The sequence below is a fragment of the Hemitrygon akajei genome, chromosome 12 (genome assembly GCF_048418815.1).
Source record: "Hemitrygon akajei chromosome 12, sHemAka1.3, whole genome shotgun sequence".
NCBI classification, from domain to species: Eukaryota; Metazoa; Chordata; class Chondrichthyes; order Myliobatiformes; family Dasyatidae; genus Hemitrygon; species Hemitrygon akajei.
Window position 1 is genome coordinate 77,944,910 of NC_133135.1, and position 21,830 is coordinate 77,966,739.

Below are 21,830 nucleotides of genomic sequence, written 5' to 3' on the forward strand. Positions count from 1 at the left end.
CGTCCCGGGTAACACTGAAATGCTTTGTAGCACCTGGTCCATAGCTTTCTGCCAGAGTTCAGGTGCAGGTTTTATTCCAAAAATAAGCCTATTGTAGCAATAAAGCCCTTTGTAAGTGTTTATGGTCAGAAAAACTTTGGACTCTTCTTCTATTTTCATCCGTAGGTAGGCCTCCCCTAAGTCTACTTTGCTGAAGTGTTTTCCTCTAGCAATATTTTTAAACAGATGGAAAAAGAGACAGCACGGTTACTGCATGCTAGATTTAAACCCCACTGCACTGTATAACCTCGTGGATACCCCACTGTACAACTAGTACTCAGAATTACCAGCTCACCAGTTACTACCCAGTGTATTACAGTAGTCCACCAGCCTCCCAAATGCCTCAAATACCAACCCCTACCCCCACCCGGGGGATAGTAGACTTTATAGAACTGACCCCTTACTTTCCTGGTCTTATTTACTGACTGCTGGATATGATCAGCCGGGTGAGTAATGGTCCAGTCTCATCGGGGATGTAGGTGAAGCATTCCTGACTATTCCCAACATTGGTTCCACCTTTCTCCATGAGCAGGTAGTCTAAGGCCATGACAACCATTCGAAGAGCCATAATTTCAGTCGACTATCACGTCCGTGCATCCTCCATGTGCATGAGCACTGCCGCCTTCTCACTGGCCAGAGCCTCCATCACAGGACCCATGCGTATGAGTTCCTGGGACAGCCTGGCTGTACCAAGCGAGGGAAGGGCTATCATCCGGAACCTTTCAGCCTCAGCGACAGGCCTCTTATTGTGCTGACCCTCACAGGCAGAGTGCTCATTCAGGCTATTAATGTGTAACTGTCGGTACCACATCCCCAAATAGCAGCAGCTGTGGGCCCAACCGCATCATATCCAATACACACCGTTTAGTGATCGGGGAGTGTCACCTTCATGACAATATTCGGTGTTGGTACAGTCGTCCCAGGATACAGCTCTCTCTTACACTCGCTGTGCCCCACTGACTGGTTGGAGCTGTGCTCATCGTACTACCTGCACCAACACTCCTTCCCCTATCCTGTGGCAGAGTGATAACGCTCGGAGTCGGGACCTGGGATTAGACAAATCATACAAAGGGATGTGCCAGCCCTTAAAACACTTTTTCCACTGGGGGTGACAAGTATTTTAATGCCATTCTTGTAGTGTTTTCAATATTTTAGTAATATTTGGTAATATTGTAAATGTATTGTTTGATTCCTTGTTTGTTTACATAATTCATTATGGGTGATATGTAAGGAGTATGTGAACGGCATACGTCATTATGTCACCAGGTCATAAGTGAGTGCTCCACTAAAGTAAAACAAAATAGACATAGTCTCCCATGATTTTCTTTTGATTAATTTCTGAAGTTACACAAAATAGCAGTGGCGATGAAGTAGTTTTAAAATGAACCTGAGCCCATCACCTACCAATTGAGTTGCACTCAGGAATGCAAGTAAGCCTGAACAAAATTGCAACATCTAAACAGAAACCTGCCTGTCTGAACAAATTGTGTTACTGTTGTAACAGGGGCTCATATACACCACACCAATGCAGGTTTAAAGGCCAAACTTTCAGAAAACGCAACCAAGCAGGACACATACAAAGAGCATGTCGGGTAGACAAAAATAAATGGATTGAACAGGGAAATGAAAAAGATAGGAAGTCAAGTTGCAGCTTCAAAAAGAGCACCAATTTGCATGCTGTTATCTGATAATAATGAGAATGATACAGGTCTGAGTAACCTTCAGATTTACTATGTGAAAACTAACAAGGGAAAAGCTATATAGCTTACACCAGAAGTGAATGGCAAATAAATTAAAATAGAATTGGACACTGCCTCAGAACTTATACTGGAGAAAAGATAACTGCTGTGGGATTGGCATTTGTAACAATGAAATACAACAACTAACAACCAACATACATCGGGCTATGTGCGGTGAAAACAGAAGGAACAACACTATGGGGACAAGTGGCTGAGAGAACTATGGCTTGATTGGAGATCCATTCACCATCTGCAGTGTTCAAGGATGACATTGGAAAATTCAAACATATTAAGGGTAAAATAGTGTTAAATGAAAAGCCCATCTGGTTCCTTATACCATCTGTGATAAAGTGACCAGTGAGAAATTTTCCCTCTAATTTGTAATGACCTGTGTGTGCAAAAATCTTGTACTGTGCATTTTCTTGCCCAATGACTACAACGTGCGCACACTGAATTTTATATGTAGAGCTATTCCTTTTGACAGCTAGCAAAACACTGTCAGTAAGAACTTTGATCTTCACTGGGCTTGATCATTCATTTTCGCTCTCGTTCATTTACACTCTCACAGAACATACGTAGTAGGCCTGCTACTCAATGAAGGATTTTCTTGCTGGAGCTTTTGTACACCGTCCATATGCAATTTGCTCGCTGAATGTTGCTTTAAAAAGTCAAATTTCCAAATATTATCCACTTCTTCCCACTTGCAAATTCTCCAGCAACTTTTGCATCATGGCAATACATGCAGGTAACACCAGTTTCTGTATTGTACATAAATATTTCTCGTAGCTGCACATTCCTGACCTCATGAGCTTTCAGTGTAGTAGTTTCTACTGTTTCATTAAGCCATGAACTAGCAGATCTTTTGCACTTCACGCCCTTTGCGTCTTTGGAATTCAATATGTTGAATCAATAATTTCTTCAATTAAAACAGTATAAATAAGCCAGTTCTAAAATACGCAGACAAATCATCGCAACTGCATGTTGTCAACACTGTCCACATCAGAAACTGGAAAAGGAAATGTGATTGTGTATGAATGTGAAATATATTTAACATGCCAATGGGGTAGAGGGTGACAACCTTTTGTGCAAAGTTTAAATTCCTTTGTGCGCTATTAACAAAAGATGTGTGTGCATGCAAACCTTAGTGGGAATGTTGCCTATGAGTTAGATCACATGGAGGCTGAAGAAATGATTTCCAAGTTTGAGTGGAGCCCATGTGCAATGCCAGTGGTCCCAGCAGCCACAAAGAATGGGTCTGTCAGGATCGGTAGTGATTTTAAGGTTATCATTAACCCAGTAGATCAATACCATCTGTAAAAATAGTGGCCTCACTTTTCTTTGCCTAATTCGTTTGCTTCAAAATACTGCTCAATTTATTCAGTATACATGATCCAGTTATCTATTTAATAATCAGACCTTTCTGATTTAGCCTGCCATTTCTGATTGCTTTTTAAAATTTATTATTCATTTTCTGCCTTTTTTTTAAATTTGGCCATATTTCTTCACGTGCAATGTTCTTTTTTAAAATCTCGAACATCTGGATCTCCCCTTTCAAAGAAAACAATGTGCTGTACTTTTTTTTTAGCTCGAATGACTTGCTGCATTTCAACAGGTAGGTGATGGTCTCAGGTTCATTTTAAAAATATCCCATCGCCACTGCTATTTTGTGTAACTTCAGAAATTAATCAAAAGAAAATCATGGGAGACTATGTCTATTTTGTTTTACTTTAGTGGAGCACTCACTTATGACCTGGTGACATAATGACGTATGCCATTCACATACTCCTTACATATCACCCATAATGAATTATGTAAACAAACAAGGAATCAAACAATATATTTACAATATTACCAAATATTACTAAAATATTGAAAACACGACAAGAATGGCATTAAAATACTTGTCACCCCCAGTGGAAAAAGTGTTTTAAGGGCTGGCACTTCCCTTTGTATGATTTGTCTAATCCCAGGTCCCGACTCCGAGCGTTATCACTCTGCCACAGGATAGGGGAAAGAGCGTTGGTGCAGGTAGTACGATGAGCACAGCTCCAACCAGTCAGTGGGGCACAGCGAGTGTAAGAGAGAGCTGTATCCTGGGACGACTGTACCAACACCGAATATTGTCATGAAGGTGGCACTCCCTGATCACTAAACGGTGTGTATTGGATATGATGTGGTTGGGCCCACAGCTGCTGCTATTTGGGGATGTGGTACCGACATTTACACATTAATAGCCTGAATGAGCACTCTGCCTGTGAGGGTCAGCACAATAAGAGGCCTGTCGCTGAGGCTGCAAGGTTCCGGATGATAGCCCTTCCCTCGCTTGGTACAGCCAGGCTGTCCCAGGAACTCATACGCATGGGTCCTATGATGGAGGCTCTGGCCAGTGAGAAGGCAGCAGTGCTCATGCACATGGAGGATGCACGGACGTGATAGTCGACTGAAATTATGGCTCTTCGAATGGTTGTCATGGCCTTAGACTACCTGCTCATGGAGAAAGGTGGAACCAGTGTTGGGAATAGTCAGGAATGCTTCACCTACATCCCCGATGAGACTGGACCATTACTCACCCGGCTGAGCATATCTAGCAGTCAGTAAATAAGACCAGGAAAGTAAGGGGTCAGGTCTATAAAGTCTACTATCCCCCGGGTGGGGGTAGGGGTTGGTATTTGAGGCATTTGGGAGGCTGGTGGACTACTGTAATACACTGGGTAGTAACTGGTGAGTTGGTAATTCTGGGTACCAGTTGTACAGTGGGGCATCCACGAGGTTATACTAGAAGAAGAAGGAAGAAAGCCCTTAACACGAGTGAAGTCATCGGGATGCTGTTGTGACAGTGTTTTTTTAGCAGGCTTTCTTGTTTTTACGAGGCCGAGTTGCTAGCTCGACGCTCAACCCAGCTCGGATGGAAAGCGTGCCGGGGAGCCGGCTGGATTCGAACTCAGGACCATTCACTCTGAAGTCCTGCACTGATGCCACTATGCCACCAGCCGGACTTCATAGGTTAAATGTTGCGGCGTTGTGACTTTCAAGAGGCTGAATGTAATAGTAAGTGTCCTACCTTACTTGTTCATCAAAAGTGACTCCCCCATGGAGGCAGAGACTGGCCTGGGTAAGGAGCATTGCAGCCCTTCCCACAACCTTCCATTTAGATGATGAGATCACAGTGCGGTTCTGTTTAAATCTAGCACACGGTGATCACATGGTCTCTTTTTCCTTCTGGGTCGCCATGGACCAGGTAGACAAGGATGCAACAGAAATGGTAAAGGGGGGGGGGGTTATACTGTTGCACCGATGGCCATGCCTCATTCTAGTTAACTACTTGCCTGTGTGTGTGTATGTTTAGTGTCTGTTTTGTCCTCTACTTCAGGCACTCCGTTTAGATAAGAATCAGTAACCGAGTTCAGCTTGAAGGGTCGAGGTCTTGTAACTTAAGGGGCTTGGAAAAGTACTCATTTGACTTAGACGTTTGGCTGAGTGTTTCACTGCTTGTCTTGTAAATAAATAGTTAACGTGTTTACTCGCAAATCAGTGTGTTCTATCCCACTCACCAAATCTGCAAATCTGCTTCCCAGTAGCAGCATGTCACAGACACCATCTGCATATTGAATCAGCGAGGAGCACTGCTTGTAAATTAAATTCAGTGGGTAATAACAAAGCTTTATGGCAGCACCTGAGGGAGAGTATTAGGAGGCTGGGTGGCTGATGATTTGTCAGGTATGAATTATAAACCCCTGGGGTGAAATAATGCTCATGTTCTGTTTGTGTATATCTATTATGAATGCAGGAACTTACCGCACAGAAGTAAGCCAATGGACAAACTGCTCCAGCCCTCTTTAATGGTCATGAGTCACTCTTATCCTATTTTACATTCGATCAGTGCATTTGCCTATTCCTTCCTCTGGTATCAGAAAGACAGACCTTTGACCTCACAATCTACTTCGTTATGATCTTGCACCTTGTTGGCCTCCACTGCACTTTCTCTGTCGCTGTTATGCTTTATTCTGCATTGTTATTGTGTACCTTGTTCTATCTCAATGTAGTGTGTCATGATTTGATCTTTATGTACAGTACACAAGGCAAATTATTTATATTTATTGAGATACAGCATGGGACTTCCTGCCTAAACAACCCCCAAGTTAACCCTAGCCTAATCACAGGACAATTTACAATGACCAATTAACCTACCAGCTGGTATGTCTTTGGACCGCGGGGAAACCAGAGGACCCGGAGGAAATGAGAAGAGTATACAAGCCCCTTGCAGAACAGCAGTGGGAGTTGTTCACTTTATTTTGGTGCATGTGGCAATAATAAACCAGGTCTAATACCAGTTCCATGGCCACCATCACACCGCTAATAATATCAATCCTACGCTGCTCCCATTTTATTCTCCCTTCATTCTCATCCTCACCCCACTGATCCCACCATTTTCCTGCCCCTTAGGGGCAACATACAGTGGCTATTTCACCCACCAACCAGGGCGCCTGAAGAGAACATGTAGCTACAGGGACAGCATGCAAACTCCTCACTGGCAGCACAGTCTCGATTGAAGATCTCAGCAGTTGTGAGGCAGCGCCTACTACTATTACACTACACTTGATCTCAGTCAAAAGGCCAAGAAGCTCTACCAGTATTTCCAAATAATTACATCTAAACTCATAATTACATCTCCAATATTCAATGGAAGTTGTTGATGTTTCATGTAGTTTAGATCAGCTTTATCTCAGCACGAGATCTCCAACCTTTCCTTTGGACTTCATTGTTGTTTCTTCCCCCCAGGATTATAAATCTAATTGATTACCACAAATCAAGCTTATAAAATTCTTTATCTGTGAATGTATTAGTATGTACATATTATCTGACACTCTGGACTGCAGCCCTCCTCTTCTAGATCTGCTTTTTTCGCCATGTGCCTACATCTTTATCCACTCCTTCTGATAATACAGAATCAGGGTGTCATCACTGGGTTTTGGTCTTACTTGCAAAGTAGTTGACTCTTCTATAATCAGCCTGCACTACAGAGGTAACTTGCTGCGTCTTTTCCCTATGGCAAACCGTTTCCTCTATCCACATCTCCAATACAGCAATGGGGAACTCATGGATCTCTTGAGACCACCTGGACTACAATATTTTCCTTCCTCCCCCTTATTAATCAGACCAAAACTGTAACATTTCCCCAAACAACACACACAAAATGCTGGTGGAACGCAGCAGACCAGGCAGCATCTATAGGGAGAAGCACAGTTGACGTTTAAGGCTGAGACCCTTCGTCAGGACTAACCGAAAGGAAAGATAGTAAGAGATTTGAAAATAGTGGGGGGAGGGGGAAATGCGAAATGATAGGAGAAGACAGGAGGGGGAGGGGTGAAACTGAGAGCTGGAAAGGTGATTGGCAAAAGGAAAAAGTTGAAGGGCCGAAGAAATTATAGATGTGGAGCAGTGAGAGAGGGTTTCACTGAACTCCTGTTGAAGAGAAGATTTAAACTTCTTCAGTGTAGGCATCACTGGCAGAGGCTTCACAGTAGTGAATTTGAAAATGCAAACATGAGGAAATCTGCAGATGCTGGAAATTCAAGCAACACACACAAAATGCTGGTGGAACACAGCAGACCAGGCAGCATCTATCAGGAGAAGCACTGTCGACATTTCGGGCTGAGACTCTTTGTTCTCTCTCATACTCACTGCTTATTCGCTTTGATTTCGCTGGAATTCAGAAAGATGAGGGGGGAATCTCATTGAAACTTTTTGAATGTTGAAAGGCCTAGACAGAGTAGATGTGGAAAGGATGTTTCCCATGGTGGGAGAGTCTAGGACAAGAGGGCACAGCCTCAGGATAGAGGGGCGCCCTTTCAAAACAGAGGTGCAGAGAAATTTATTTAGCCAGAGGGAATTTGTGGAATTTGTTGCCACATACAGCTGTAGAGGCCAGCTCATTGGGTGAATTTAAAGCAGAGATTGATAGGTTCTTGACTGGACATGGCATCAAAGGTTACGGGGTGAAGCCTGGGAACTGGGGTTGAGGAGGAGATAGAAAAAAAGGATAAGCCATTATTGAATGGCGGAGCAGACTCGATCGGCCACATGGCCCAATTCTGCTCCTATGTCTTATGGTCTTATGGATTTACTGCTCCATCAACCATATTCCCACTGACCACTCAACTTTACAACCTACACCCCCATGTTACCCGCATATTATATCTCTCTTTTCAATTATTGGTCTTCCTTCAAATGCACTGATATACAGCTTCCTCAAAGCAGAGACAGCTGCTGACCCTTCCAACCGTGCTCATTATTATTCCATTCTTAATCACAACTTGGAGCCTCCCAAATTCACGTGGGTCTCACCTGGAAACTCTTGTGTTTCCCCCAATCTGGTCTCCAAACCTGCCACAGTTCTGAAGCAATACTTTCTGTGTGATGTTGACACAGGTAGTTGTTCAAAGGGAATTGTTAATTTTGGCTTCTTCCCCCGCCGTTCCGGTGATGATGAAGGGTCTCAGCCTGAAATGCTGACTACTTATTCCCCTCCATAACTGCCCTCTGACCTGTTGAGTTCCTCCAGCATGTTGCATTGCTCCGGCTTTCCAGCATCTGCAGAATCTCTTGGATATCCCTCCTTCCTCTTCCAAGATGATCTGTATCCTTTCAGAGCCTTTCCCTTGTCCTCCTGCTGCACTCTCCTGGTTACAATCTCATCTATCCAGTCATTTTCAGAGGGTCACTATCAATGGCCTCTCTTGGTGTTTACCAAGTTTCTATTCTTTAGATCTTCCTATTTCTCATCCCAGTAACACCACTAAAAATCAATGTTATTCTCGGTATGTATGGTAGTAATATTCAGGGTGAGTTTACCATCACCATTCTCCAGCTTTCTGCTAGCTTTGAATTGCCAGATTGTTCTAAGTGGGAGGGCTGAAATTTCCTTCAAGTAGGTAAGAATCACTATCTGCTGGCCTGTCGCAGATTCCCTTCATCAGCTCCATCGATATCCCCAGTAGCTATTTAAACCTGAACCAAAACATTCATAACTTTAATACCATATCTAATTCCAAAATGGATTCCATATTCACACCGCTGCCCGTTCCACCTCAGTCCCACTGCCCAATTGCAACTCATCCTCAGATCATCTAGTGGTGAAGCCCTCATTGAGGCAGCATTCCCACCAAGCATGGCTATTCATGAATGAGCCTCCATAGTCCTATGCTTTGGAAACTTGAGACTATCCAGAACTCTCTGCTGCTCATGCACTCACCATCCTACACCAATCTCTAGTTAAGCCACATACTGATTATAAAAATTCTCTTCTACGTTTTTAAAGCTCTGCACTTGCTAGAGTCTCTGTAAAGTTCTCTCTCGCTAAGACCCATGCATTTCCTCAGCTCTGGCTTTTTATACGTCTCCAGTTTTAATCCCACCACCATTGTTGGCCATGGTTTAAGCTGTCAAGACTCCATGCTCAGGAATTCCCTACCAAAAGCTCTTTGCCTCCTCTCTTTCCTCCTTTGATATACCCTATTATCTTTAATCACTTCTCCCTCTGCCTAAGTGGGATCAACATCTACTGAGCATTATGGACCACAGTTTAAACATCTGCCTTTACCCATCCACTGACCTGTCCCTGAGGCCACCAGTTGCTTCTATGTAATTGTCCTTATTAGAGATACTTTGTTCCAGACCTAGGTATTCACTCTCAAACTGTATCTTGATTCTGCCTTTTTAGTCTGGCATCTTCCCCCTTCCCTTTCCAGCACTGAAGAAGGGCCTCGCCCCGAAACTGTTTATTCATCTCCGTAGATACTGTCTGACCTGCTGAGTTCCTCCAGCATTTTGTGTGTGTTGCTTTGGATTTCCAGCATTGGCAGAATTTCTCGTGTTTTTGACTCTGCCATGTTGTGATGACTACAATCTTCATACCATTCTGTTGTTTCACACTTGACGCTGTATTCATTGTTGTATTTGTTGCTACACGTACTTCTTGTTCTGTAAACCGTGCAAGCGAGGACTTCCGTTGCACCCGGGTGTATGTGACAATGAACTATTCTGTTCTACAGTATCTCAGACCAAATGACTCATATGGATCTTAGTATCAATTTCATATTTGATTGTGGTTCTGCCTTAAAACATTTGCTATATTAAGACCTAGAGTAGAAGTTTTTGCTGTAGATGCTACTGGGTTTGATTGCTTTTGTCTGGTTTCCTTTCTCCTCTCCCAGAAAACTACAGTACTATGCTGAAGTCTTAAGCACACATATATATAACAAGGGAGCCTAAGACCTTTGCACAGTACCGTAGTAATTTTATGTTTTGCACTGTACAGCTGCTGCAAAAAAAAATTCAAATTTCATGACGTAGGTGAGTGATGATAAACGTGATTCTGATGTGGGCCTCTGTTGTGGACTGAGAGTGGGAAGAGAGGGGAATCATGGTTGGGAGAAGGGGAAGGAACGGGAAGCACCAGAGAGATATTCTCTAAGGATCAATAAACCAATTGTTTGAAATCAAATGACCTTGCCTGGTGTCTCAGGGCTGCGTATGTCTGCACCTGCGCCACTTCACAGCATCCTTTGCTCCCCTGAGATTTACAAACTCGCTCTCTACTTCATGTTGACAAAGACAGTACTGTGCAAAAGTCTTAGGCAAACTGGCTATATATCTGTGTGTAAGACTTTTGCAAGGTACTGTACATGTCTTTCGACAGTAGAAGGGGGTTGGACAATGAAGTGTTTTGCCCTGAGGTTTACAAATATCTGAGGCAGACTTAATACACTGTACCAGCGGCCTTTTCCTGCTCATTCCTTTAAAATGTTTGTTAAGGAAGGACTGGTCAGCCAGATCCCTTCATTTGACTGTGTCTACTCTGTGGATTTGGTTTAAGTTTGCAAGCAAAACAAAAGGAAAGAGTTTAGACAAATTTGCTGAAAAAACATTGCTATAAATGTATTTTCTGATAGATCTTGAAAACGGATGTAAGCCAAGCAACATCCTGAAATCGTGAGACTCCACGGGGGTGTGAAATGACACTGAATCTGCGATGTCTCCTGCTGAGTACAACGTCTTTAAAAAAGCTCATTTTGTTTACTAAGATTGGTGAGGTTGGTGAGATGTGTAGCTATTTCCCGTCACTTGTGCTTATGACATCCATTTACATTTTACAATTGTTTTGATATGTGAAATAATAGATTTTAGAAGGTATAATTTAAGAGATAATTTATGAAGGCACTCATAAAAATGTGCTTACATGAATGGAGATGCACACACACGCCACAGAAACCTGTACGTACATTATCATCATCATCAGCGATCACTGGTCGTCGAGTATGATTCTTCTCCTGGTGGTTGATCTGGTCATGTGGGTCTTGAGATGGCTGAAGAGGCTGATCCATGACCCACAAGTCCTGTTGCAGTGTTGGCTGCTGTATCTCATTGAGGAGCTGGTTAGGCCTTTCCCAGCCTCTCCTAACGTTGAAGCCACTTAGTCTCAGCGGCACAGTGAAGGTGTTCTCCGAGCTGCGCAGTCTCCTCATAGACAGTTCTTCTCCAGCTTTCCCTATCCTGTGCTAATTTCTCCCATCCATTCAGGTTGATGTGGCACTTCCTCAGGTAGGTCTTGATATTGTCCTTGAACTGCTTCTCTCTGCCCTCCAGGAGTGCGTTCTGCGTCCTTGAGTTGGCTGAACAGAAGTTGCTTAGGGAGGTGGGTGTCGGGCATACAGATGATGTGGCTGACCCATCGCAATTGGTATTGAGTCACGGAGTTAATGTTAGCTTCCTCCAGGATGCTGGAGTTAGTGCACTTGTTCTTCCAATTAAATCACAGAATCTTTTGGAGGCATCTTTGAAGTTAAGATTCTAGGGATTCTATGTGCCTACTGTAGGTTGTCCATAACTCTGCTCCATATAGCTATATAGACCAGAAGCTTAGCGTTGGTCTTGATATCCCCATCTTCAAAAACCCTCTTCCTCAGCATGGCAAAAGCTCCACTCGCACAGCCTATTCTGCAATTTATTTCAAGGTCAAAGTTGGCTCTTGAAGAAAGAAGGCTGTCAAAATATAGGAAATGATCAGTGTTCTCCAAAGAGGTGTTGTCAACGTGGATGGCTGAAGGTTCAGGAGCTTGATCTGGAGCAGGTGGGTGCAGGACTTGATGTTTAGTTCAAATCCCTGGAGCTTATACGCTCCGGAAAAAAAAACATCCATTATGCACTGCAGATCCTCCTCAGAGTGAGCAAGATGGTGTTGTCATCTGCATATTGGTGCTCCATGATGAAAGTTGTTGACACCTTCATCTTTTCCTTGAACCTGTTAAGGATAAAGAGCCCCCCCCCCCCCATCTGAACCCCTTATGGAGGTCTTGGACTGTGAGGTGAAGAATGGTTGCAATGAAAATGACAAACACAGTTGGGGCTATCATGCACCCCTGTGTGACCCTGGTCTCAACCTTAAAAGGTGCTACTTCAGAGCCACTGTTGCTGATGACTGTTACACTCATATTATTGTGTAAGAATTGCAGGATCCTGAGGTATTTCTCTGGGCATCCAATTTTGGACAGTACCTGCTAAAAGGCCGGATAATTTACAGAGTCAAATGCTTTTGTAAGGTCTATGAAGGCCATATAAAGTGAGAGATTCTGTTTGGGCTTTCACCTGCAATTGACATGCTGTAAATATCATTTCAGATGTTCCTCTGGCTGGACGGAAGCCACACTGAGACTCAGGCAGGAGAGCTACTGCCGGAGGTGAAAGCCGGTCACATCAAATTTGAGTGAGTACCCTTCCTGTTGTAGAAAGGAGGGAGATGCCTCTATAATTCCTGCAGTCAGCTTTGTCACCTGTTTTGAAGAGTGTGACAATCAGGGCATCCCTAAGTGCAGGTGGAATCTTCTCCTGGTCCCAGATCTTGACAGGGAGGTCATGAACATGATTTAAGACTTCTGTGCCACCTTCCTTGAATTTCTGCTGGAATTCCATCAGGCCCAGTGGCCTTGTTGTTCCTCAAGCTGTCCGTACCTCTTTGATATGAGGAGGCTTACAGGTCCTCCTTCATGGGGGAGCTGGTTGAAGAGTTCAATGTCAACAGTGGTGTTACGATTAAGTAGCTCCTAAAAGTGTTCTTTCCATTGAGAATTGATGGCATCATTGTCCTTTAGCAGCCTTTATCCATTTTTGGAGTGAAGGAGGTTTGGGCCATATTCTGCCTTGGAGGCAATAAAGAAACCCCTGATAGCACTAGAATCAGCAAGCTGCTCTATTTCTAGGTCACTCTCAGTCCATCACTGATTCTTTATTTCCCTTACGCTACACTGGACTACGGCCTTAGCTTTGGAGTGGGCTTCTCTCTTTGCCTTGCAGTTGATGTCCTTCTACTAGGCACAGGAAATGTTTCTTTTGTTGTTGCTTAGCTCAACTATTTCATTGTTATTGTCATCAAACCAATCTTTGTTTTTCCTGGTCTTGTATCCAAGGATGTTTTTACAAGTATCAAGGATGGTGGTATTCAGTGTGGTCCAGTGTGCTTCACTGTCCTCTGGATGCTGCTTTGGGAGTCTTTCAGGAAGGGCAGCAGTGTATCTTTTAGGCTCTTGTTGAACCTGGGCCAGATCAGCTTCTTCTGCACTCTTCCGCTTGTTTTTGATGGTCATCTGTGAGCCAATAAGCCGATGGTCTGTCCAGCCATCATCAGCACCGATCATGGCTCTTGTATTCTTTACATCTCTGTGATCTCTCCTCTGAACAATGACATAATTTGTAAGCTGCAAGTCTTTGACCAGGGATGCATCCACAAATTTTTCACCCTATTTCTCCGGCAGAACAGGGTGTTGGTGATGGTCAGCACACTTGGAGAGTAAAAGCACTCCATTGTGTTGATGTTAGCCACACCTTCCTTCCCAATTGTGCTTTTCCAGGAGTCACTGTCCCTGCCAACTCTAGCATTGAAGTCTCCAAGAAGAATGACTTCACCTTCCTTGGGAATATCTGATAGTATGCAGTCTCAGTCATTGTCGAAGGTCTCCTTTACATCATCGGGTGAGTCGAGGGTTGGAGTGTAGGCACTCACAGCTGTAGCCATTTGTTTGTTAACGAGCTTACGGCGCACGGTCATGAGGCGTTCATTGATGTTAACTGGCAATTCGGAGAGGTGACTGATGATCCTGTTCTTTATGGCCAATCCAGCTCCATGGATTCTCGATTAATCTGCTTCTGTCCATTTCCAGAAAAAGGTGCATTCACCCTTCTCCTCCTCCAATTGTCCTTCCTCAGCCAATCACGTTTCAGAGGGGGTGGCAAGGTGAACTTGGAACCGTCTCAACACTCTTGAGATGATGGCAGTACATCTTTCAGGACAATCGCTGGTTTCACTGTCCATAAGTATCCATATATTCCGGGCTCCAAAATTCATATGCTTTTGTTTCAGACCGCAGTTTGGTGAGCCCACTGGATGTGGTAATCCAGGCAGGAGTGAGGAGGCAGGCTATTTTTAGGGCACCTTTTCTAGCCCCTTCCCCATGTGGGGTGAGCAGAGCGGGTCCCGAATAGGGCTGCTCGGTCATGGGTCCAGTCTGCCTCAGTTCAAGAGCAAGACGACTGTATGTAACACCCACTGCCTGTGCGCCAGGTTGTGGCTGGGAGGCCCCAGACTTCACTGTCCTGTCATCACCACAGGGCGTTGTCCAAGTGCTCAATCGGATTACCAGACCACGGGAAATGCCTGTGTATGAGGTCTTTTAAGGCGGGGATTCTGATGCACAAGCAGCCACCACACAGTCCTTGACAGAGAAAGGGCCAAAATCCAGTGGCATGGGTCCTCTTCTGCTGCAGCCATTGTGGTGGTCCTCATAGTTCTGAGATTCCAGGGTCTCTAATTTCCCATCATCTTCCACCTGCTCCGCCACTGAGGTATTGGTTAGACCTCACTTCATCTGGATAGCCCCCCCCCCCCCCCCGACCTTACCACCTACCAGGAGCTAAGCTCCAGACAGCATCACTCTCAGGTTCTCAGGATCACACAAGCCTCTCCCCCAAGACAAGGTGCTAGTTCCCCAGAAGGGTATATACACACACACAAACATGCACATGCTCACACATAGTGGCAGTATATGCATGCACACAAAACATATGCATTCATGAACATACGCACAGAGGAACTTACACATGCAGAAAACGTGCACATATACACACATAAATTATTTTAAACCTTTGTATGTATGCACACAGAAACAATGTCTATGTGTGCACATACGTATGCATGAGCAAATACGTGCACATATTCAAAGCATGTAAATGCACCACATGAGCAGTAACGTGTCCACATGCACCCAAGATATGCGTACACATGCACACATGCTCCAAAGCATATGCAAAATGTATACACACACAAAGACACAGATACACTGGCCACCCACAGAAAAATTTGCTTTATAGAATATTACTTCTCCAAAAAGATTCGTTAGATTCTTGCTGAACTCCTCATGCAGTCTGCTTCACTGCTTGTGAAGTTCAGTTAGTGAGGAAGCTGCCATACATTACCTCCTGAATGCAGCAATGACACACAAAAGCATTTCTATTGGGTATGAGCATGATATACCGACGGACACTTTTCTCTGACACCCTAGGGAGCAGTCGGCAGGGAGCTCTGTAACCATACTCAATTATGCCAATAATTAGAAAGGCAAGACCGCCTTTGTTTCAAGACCATTGGGGTAGAACAAACTGGAAGAGCTTCTGATCTTTCCCCCACACAGTGAGATCCTGAAGCACAGTGTCACTTTTCACAGCAAGAACATTTTTATTTAAATAGAATATTTCATTTAAATCCACTTTAAAAGTAAAATATTGTCTAGTTTCTCCTAACTGCAACACATGACTTTAGTAGAAGGTCAGAGGAGGCCCCATTGAAATTCGGCGCAGGTATGCTGCAAACTTGAGCAAAATCTTTGAAGTTGTCTTGATCTTGGGTGACAATAAAACACAGATGAAAGTGAGGCAGTTCATTTTATAGTCCGCTCCATTTTAACTTCTATTGATTTCGGTGTGATGTAAGTCAAGCTGACATGATCTTCCCCGTGTTTGCACTAGCAAAATAGTCAAAATCTACACCAGCAACTGTATTTCAAAAGTAAGTTATTGACCATGAAATACAGTGTAATTAAAAGTTTTAGAGGAAATTTTTCCTCCTTGCCTCATTATGTCTACAAGCCTGGAGTTATGGAAACAGGAAAGGGCAGCCAAGGCCAAACAGGTCAACTAATATCTTACTGAGAGGCAGAGAAGGCATAAGGGACCTTGTGGTCTACTACTTATCCTATTTCCTATGTATTCAAACAAGAGTTATTCCTTGTTTTGTAAGCATGTTTAACCAATGGTTAATTTTCTCAATAAAGCTCTGAGAAAAATCATCAAAGTTAAGGCCTGTCAATTTAACTATTAAAATATACAACAGCCTTGATCAGTGCCCTGGTGTTTAGCTTTCTGTCTATCAAGTAACTGGGTAAGCTTGGTTTCCTTTGTCAATGTCTTGGCGATCAACTCTCTGTCTAACAGTGACTAACTGAGCTGGGTTTTTCTTGTTGTAGAGGAGGCTGGTTATTCTGGGATGGAAGGAGGGTAAGGGTGGGGGTGACCTGATGTGGAATATAGACAGAGTAGATACCAGGAAACTTTTTCACATAGCAGATATGTCTAAAACCTGAGGGTTTGATAAGTTTACCATAAAGGGTAAGAGTTTGCAGGGGATCTGAGGAGGTATATTTTCACCTGGAGTGCAGTTGAAATCTGGAGCACACTACCTGAGGGAATGGTGGAGCCAAAGAGTCTCGTAAAAGTTTAAGAGATCATTTTGATGGAATACGTAACCACCAAGATATGGAAAGCTATGAACCACGTGCTACTAAATGGGAAAAACGTAGATGTTAACTTGATGAGCCACACTGGCCTCCTGGGCTGAAGTACCTGATTCTATTCATTATGATTCCATGATTCTCACATCATCTGGTGTGACTCAGGAATCCCATTCCACCATAGCAGTCTCCACCACACTCACTAAAGTTGAAAGCAGTGGAAGCAAATAGTTTTGTACCTTTTTCTTATATACGGGCCCTCTTCACGACACGTTCAGTGTCCCAATATTTTCAGCACTTCCAATGCTCTCTGGACCAGTCAGCCTCCAGCTTGTAATGCAGCGGTTAGCCCAACTCCCACGATTGGGGATGGACGGTGTTGGTATTCCAACTGCGCTAACACTTGTAACAGCTATCTCCAATTTTGTGTTAATGCTCTATAGCAGTAGTTCCAACATTTTTTGGGTTACTACCCCCTTATCTCCTAGGGCACATCCCTAGCAACCTCCTCTCCCTTTCCAACCTTTACATAAAAACTATTAATTGTTTTGATTTACAGCGCACAGTGAAAGGAAATTGGATCTGCAAATTCAAAGCACTGACAAATAATTGGAAAAATTATTTAAATCTATTTGAAGCTACAAATAAAATTATTTCTTAATTTTATTACAGTAAAACTAATTTTCAACAATTTTAGAATGTACATTAGTAATCCAACTATTCACTATTTCATTGCCTTTTCACCTTTCAGTGACATGGGTGGCCTTGGTGCAGTGATATCAGTTTCTCAACGTCAGGCTGAATGTCACTCAGAACGAGTCTCAGATCCCCACATCCAGTAAGTTACAATCTGTTTTGTTGCTTTGAAAGAAAATGGGTGACTGCATTGAAATTTGCTCCGCCAACAATGACGTTGGAAAGGCAAGAAAGAACATTTTTCCACAGTTCAGGTTAGCATTCAGAGATTTCATTCTACAACCAAAAGTCCTGGTACGAGTTTTGAACCAGCTCAAAGACACGTTATAGTGATATCAGTTCTTCCTCCATCCTTCCTGTTAATTCTTCATTACAAGTGTTCAGGAATGGATTTATTAACCAATCTGGGTTTTGGATCAAGAGAGAATATATTCTCTTCAAATGTTCAAGGAGCCTGGGTGGTTTCATTGCCTCACTTGAAAAAACAGGAACAGTATCACTGTATGATTAGGGCATGTGGATCATATTAGTTAACACTGTACTATAGTAGTGAATGGCATTAATGCGTGGGTGGGGCCCAGAAATAACATGACTTCTTCAGTCCAGTTTTCTCATGATATGCCGAATACAGAAGTGTCACATTGCTTTTCAACAACTATGATGTGCTTTGAGCAAAGTCTAAGAGAACGATGCATGAGCAAGTGATAGGTTGATAATGTGATTATTGCAATCAATTATGAGGCACTAAAGATCAAATGCTTAAAATAAGAAATTCATTTCTTAAATTAAGCCTGTAATCCCTCAGTTACCAAGCAACCCATCACCATCCCCCTTTATCTTTATCACCCTTGGGGGTGGTGGAGGGGGGCTGATATCACCTACTTTGGGAACCACTGTTATACAATGAGACTGAAGCATCTCCAGACTGCAATCCTGGAAGCTCTGGCCGATCAAAGCATCAGGATCTCCCCAGGTATATCTAAAAGAATACAGACATTGGTTTGATTACAGATTTGTGCAAAACTTTACCCAGGGAATTCGCAGTCCATCTTTCTGCCAGGATTTAATTCTGCCCCAAGATACCCTCAAGACAATGGGGCTTTGCCTGCAACTGGATGTTTTCTTTATGAATGCCACACTACAATGTCTGTGAGACAAAACCTCCCCTGGGTTCGGCTGGAACTTTAGCCTGATGCCTTATTTCTATGGTATTAGTGCACAAAAGAGGAAGCACTTTTGCATAGGCTGTGTAAAACCAGGGAAAGATTTCCTCACTTGGCTCTTTCCTTCGTATCGCTGCCTGCCAGGGCTGCAGGCTGAAAGTGAGAAGATCACCGAAACAATGGTGCAGAAATGTCTGGCAATATGTAGGAAGCTGACTCTCTGTACCCACGCCACATTGCCCTGCAATGCATTGATGTGCGCGCACAGACACACACATACCACACATAGATGCATCCATCCAAACATACACACATGAACACTTCACACACACACGCTTGCACACATATATACATACAAAAGCACACACAGATGCCAACGCGCAAATGGACATGGACAAATATAAAGACACACACACACACACACACACACACACACACACACACACACACACACACACACACACACACACACACACACACACACACACACACACACACACACACACACACACCTATTATCCATAAGCTGAATTATATATCATCACATACAGTACTGTGCAAAACTCTTAGGTACATGTGAAAAAATTCTGTAAAGTGAAGATACTTTCAAAATAATGAAATGAAAAGTTGCTAAATATAAAAAAACTATAAAGAACAGTAAACAGTAAAAAAATGAATTCTAATCAATCTTTGATGTGACCACCCTTTAAAACTGCATCCATTCTCTTAGGTACACTGCCGTGCAGTTTTATAAGAAAACCTGCTGGTGAGTTGCTCCAAGCATCTGTAGAAATTGTCACAGTTCTTCTGCAGACTTTGGCTGTCTCGCTTACTTCTGTCCCTCCAGGTAATCCCAGAGAGCTTTGATGATATTGAGCTCAGGGCTCTGTGGAGGCCATGTCATCTAAAACCATATAGTAAAAATTAGGGTGCCTAAGACCTCTGCACAGTACTCAGTTAAAGTTACTTCATGGATTCCTTTCTGTTTCTAACTTGTTTATAATTAGGTCAAGATATATTAAAAGAATAAGCCAGTGCAGAAGACTTCAGCTGAAATAAGCTGCCTTCATTCTTGAGTACGTTCAGATGCTTGTGTAAATAAGTTCTGAAGTCTGGCTGTCATCTGTGCAGGAATGGAAGCTGGTTTGCCTGCAGAAGTAGCCTGTGAGGAACCTGGTTTGGTCTTTCAACGTTATCTATTTGAAGTTTTCTGAACTGTGAGGACAGGGTACACATAAGACCTGATCAACTGGTTGTTATGTTGAGGGATATCAGCCTCCTTCCAGCAGAGGAAAGATGTGAATTAACAATGTTGGGCGTGAGGAGTAGTACTGCCAACAAAGACTGTGTTAGAAGGGAGCTGGACAGTGCAAGTGGATGCATGGGGCACAACAGAAAAATAGTCTGAGAGTTTCAAGCTGTGATTTAGTGACCAACTAATCCCTGTAAACACTGCTTCAAAGTGACAGCCTCAGATCAAAGCACCAGTCTTGTCACGGTACAGGCTGATTTTTATTAAAACCAAATCCGCTCCGTCATTGCTGCAAGCAGTCTGTAAGGAAGAAAAGTTATATTCTTTATGCTGCGGCTATTTTTATTGAAATGATTGGTTATTGTGTGAATACAAAGCAGCCTTTTGTTCTCTCAGGGTTTAGTGTTATGTATTATCAGCATAAAAAGTATGTTGTAAAGAATATCCTTGGTCCGTCCTTCAAAGTTGGCATTTTTCTTGATTGCTGGGATAGCCAAGAACTTGGAGCATATAGAACATTGGTTTAAGTTAGTGCATAAAAGTGAAGAACTTGTAATAGAGTGTGCACATGAGTGTATGAGTTGTGTGTGTCTGAATATATAAATACACAAAGCAATTTAGGACAATGCATCCCTTAAGTATTCCATTTTACTTACTTTCAGGAGCCGCCATTGTTCCTGGCAACTGATATGGTAATCCATATTGTGCACAGTCTTCTCTTTGAAAGGTGAAAATATTCTATGTTGCTCCTGCTTCTTATGAATGGTTGCTGCCGTGTCAAGAAGGAGAATCCCCAAACATCTGGAAGGAAGTAGGTGTTAGGGTTTGGTGACCCCTGCATGCCACTGGGGTCAGAGGTCCATTTGAAGTTTTTGATGTCAAGGCCCAAGAGTCCTAGGGTCCAAACGGCGAGTCAACGAGTCTGGAGGTAATGGCCTGAAGAATCGATGAAGGCCTTGGTCACCAGGGTTGGATGTCCATGCAAGTGGGAAGTTGTGTCCTGGGGGGTCAAACCCACGCTCAGCGAGTCCTAGGGTCTAGGATCAAAGGTCAAACCCAGGATCGGTGAAGTCTAAAGTTAGAGGACCAATGTCTGAGAGTCCGAAGCCAAGAACTGGAGGCCTAGAGGCAGCCAATCCTGGGGTTAGAGGCCTATCTGTGTATGGGGGGGGGGGGGGTGGGAAATGGGTTTGTTTTGCTGTGGTCTTGTTCTGCTTTTGTTGTTGTTATGGTCGATGCTGCTTGTGTTGCTCTCCCAAACGCTGTGGGCAGGCTATGTTGCCACCTGAACGTGTGGTGATGTAACTGATGCATCTTTACTGTATGCTTCGATGTACATGTGACAAACAGATCTGACTAACACCACTTACCTGCACTCTGTCTGTATCCTAGGAAGCCTTGCAAGTCAAGAGTTCATCTAAATATTGGAAGAATCCTTGCCTCTACTACTCTGCCAAGCAGTGTGACCCAAACTCCAAACGCATCTGTGTGAAGAGAATCTTCCCCTCTGAACCATTTACTCCTGTAGAGTGTAACAGCAGTCGTAGTGTGAGGCAGGTTAACTGCAAAGGCAGGTGTGGTGTGGGGCAAGTATGGAGGAGGGATTGGAATGGGACACAGCTGGTGCAGGGTGCAGGGTCATATAGTTCCATTACGAAGTGTAAGGGGCCTAGAATAGGGAAGGCATAACATGGAATTGTGAGGAAGCAGGTGCAGGATATAAAGGAGGCGGAGAGTGGGTCTAGGGTCTCGTGGGGCAGGTCATGGTGGGAAGAATACATCCTGAGATCCGAGATACAGAGAGGTGCAGAGTGGGATGAGAGCCGTGTGGTCAGACACTGGGTGCAATACTAAGTAACTCTAAAGATTGCTACACTCAGCACCACCGGGGCAATTTGCTTCAGGCAACGCTCAAGACACCGGGGGAACTGGGCAGGTCAGTCCAGGAAAAAGGTCGAAACCTGATAAATAAGGTCAATTTCCCTCCACAGCTGCTGCCTGAGTTCACTCAGGGACTTGCTTGTTGCTCCCTATTCTAGCATCTGTGGTTTCTCTTATGTCTCGTTGTGTGATTGGTGAGGCCCCATTTGGAAAATTCTGTTCCGTT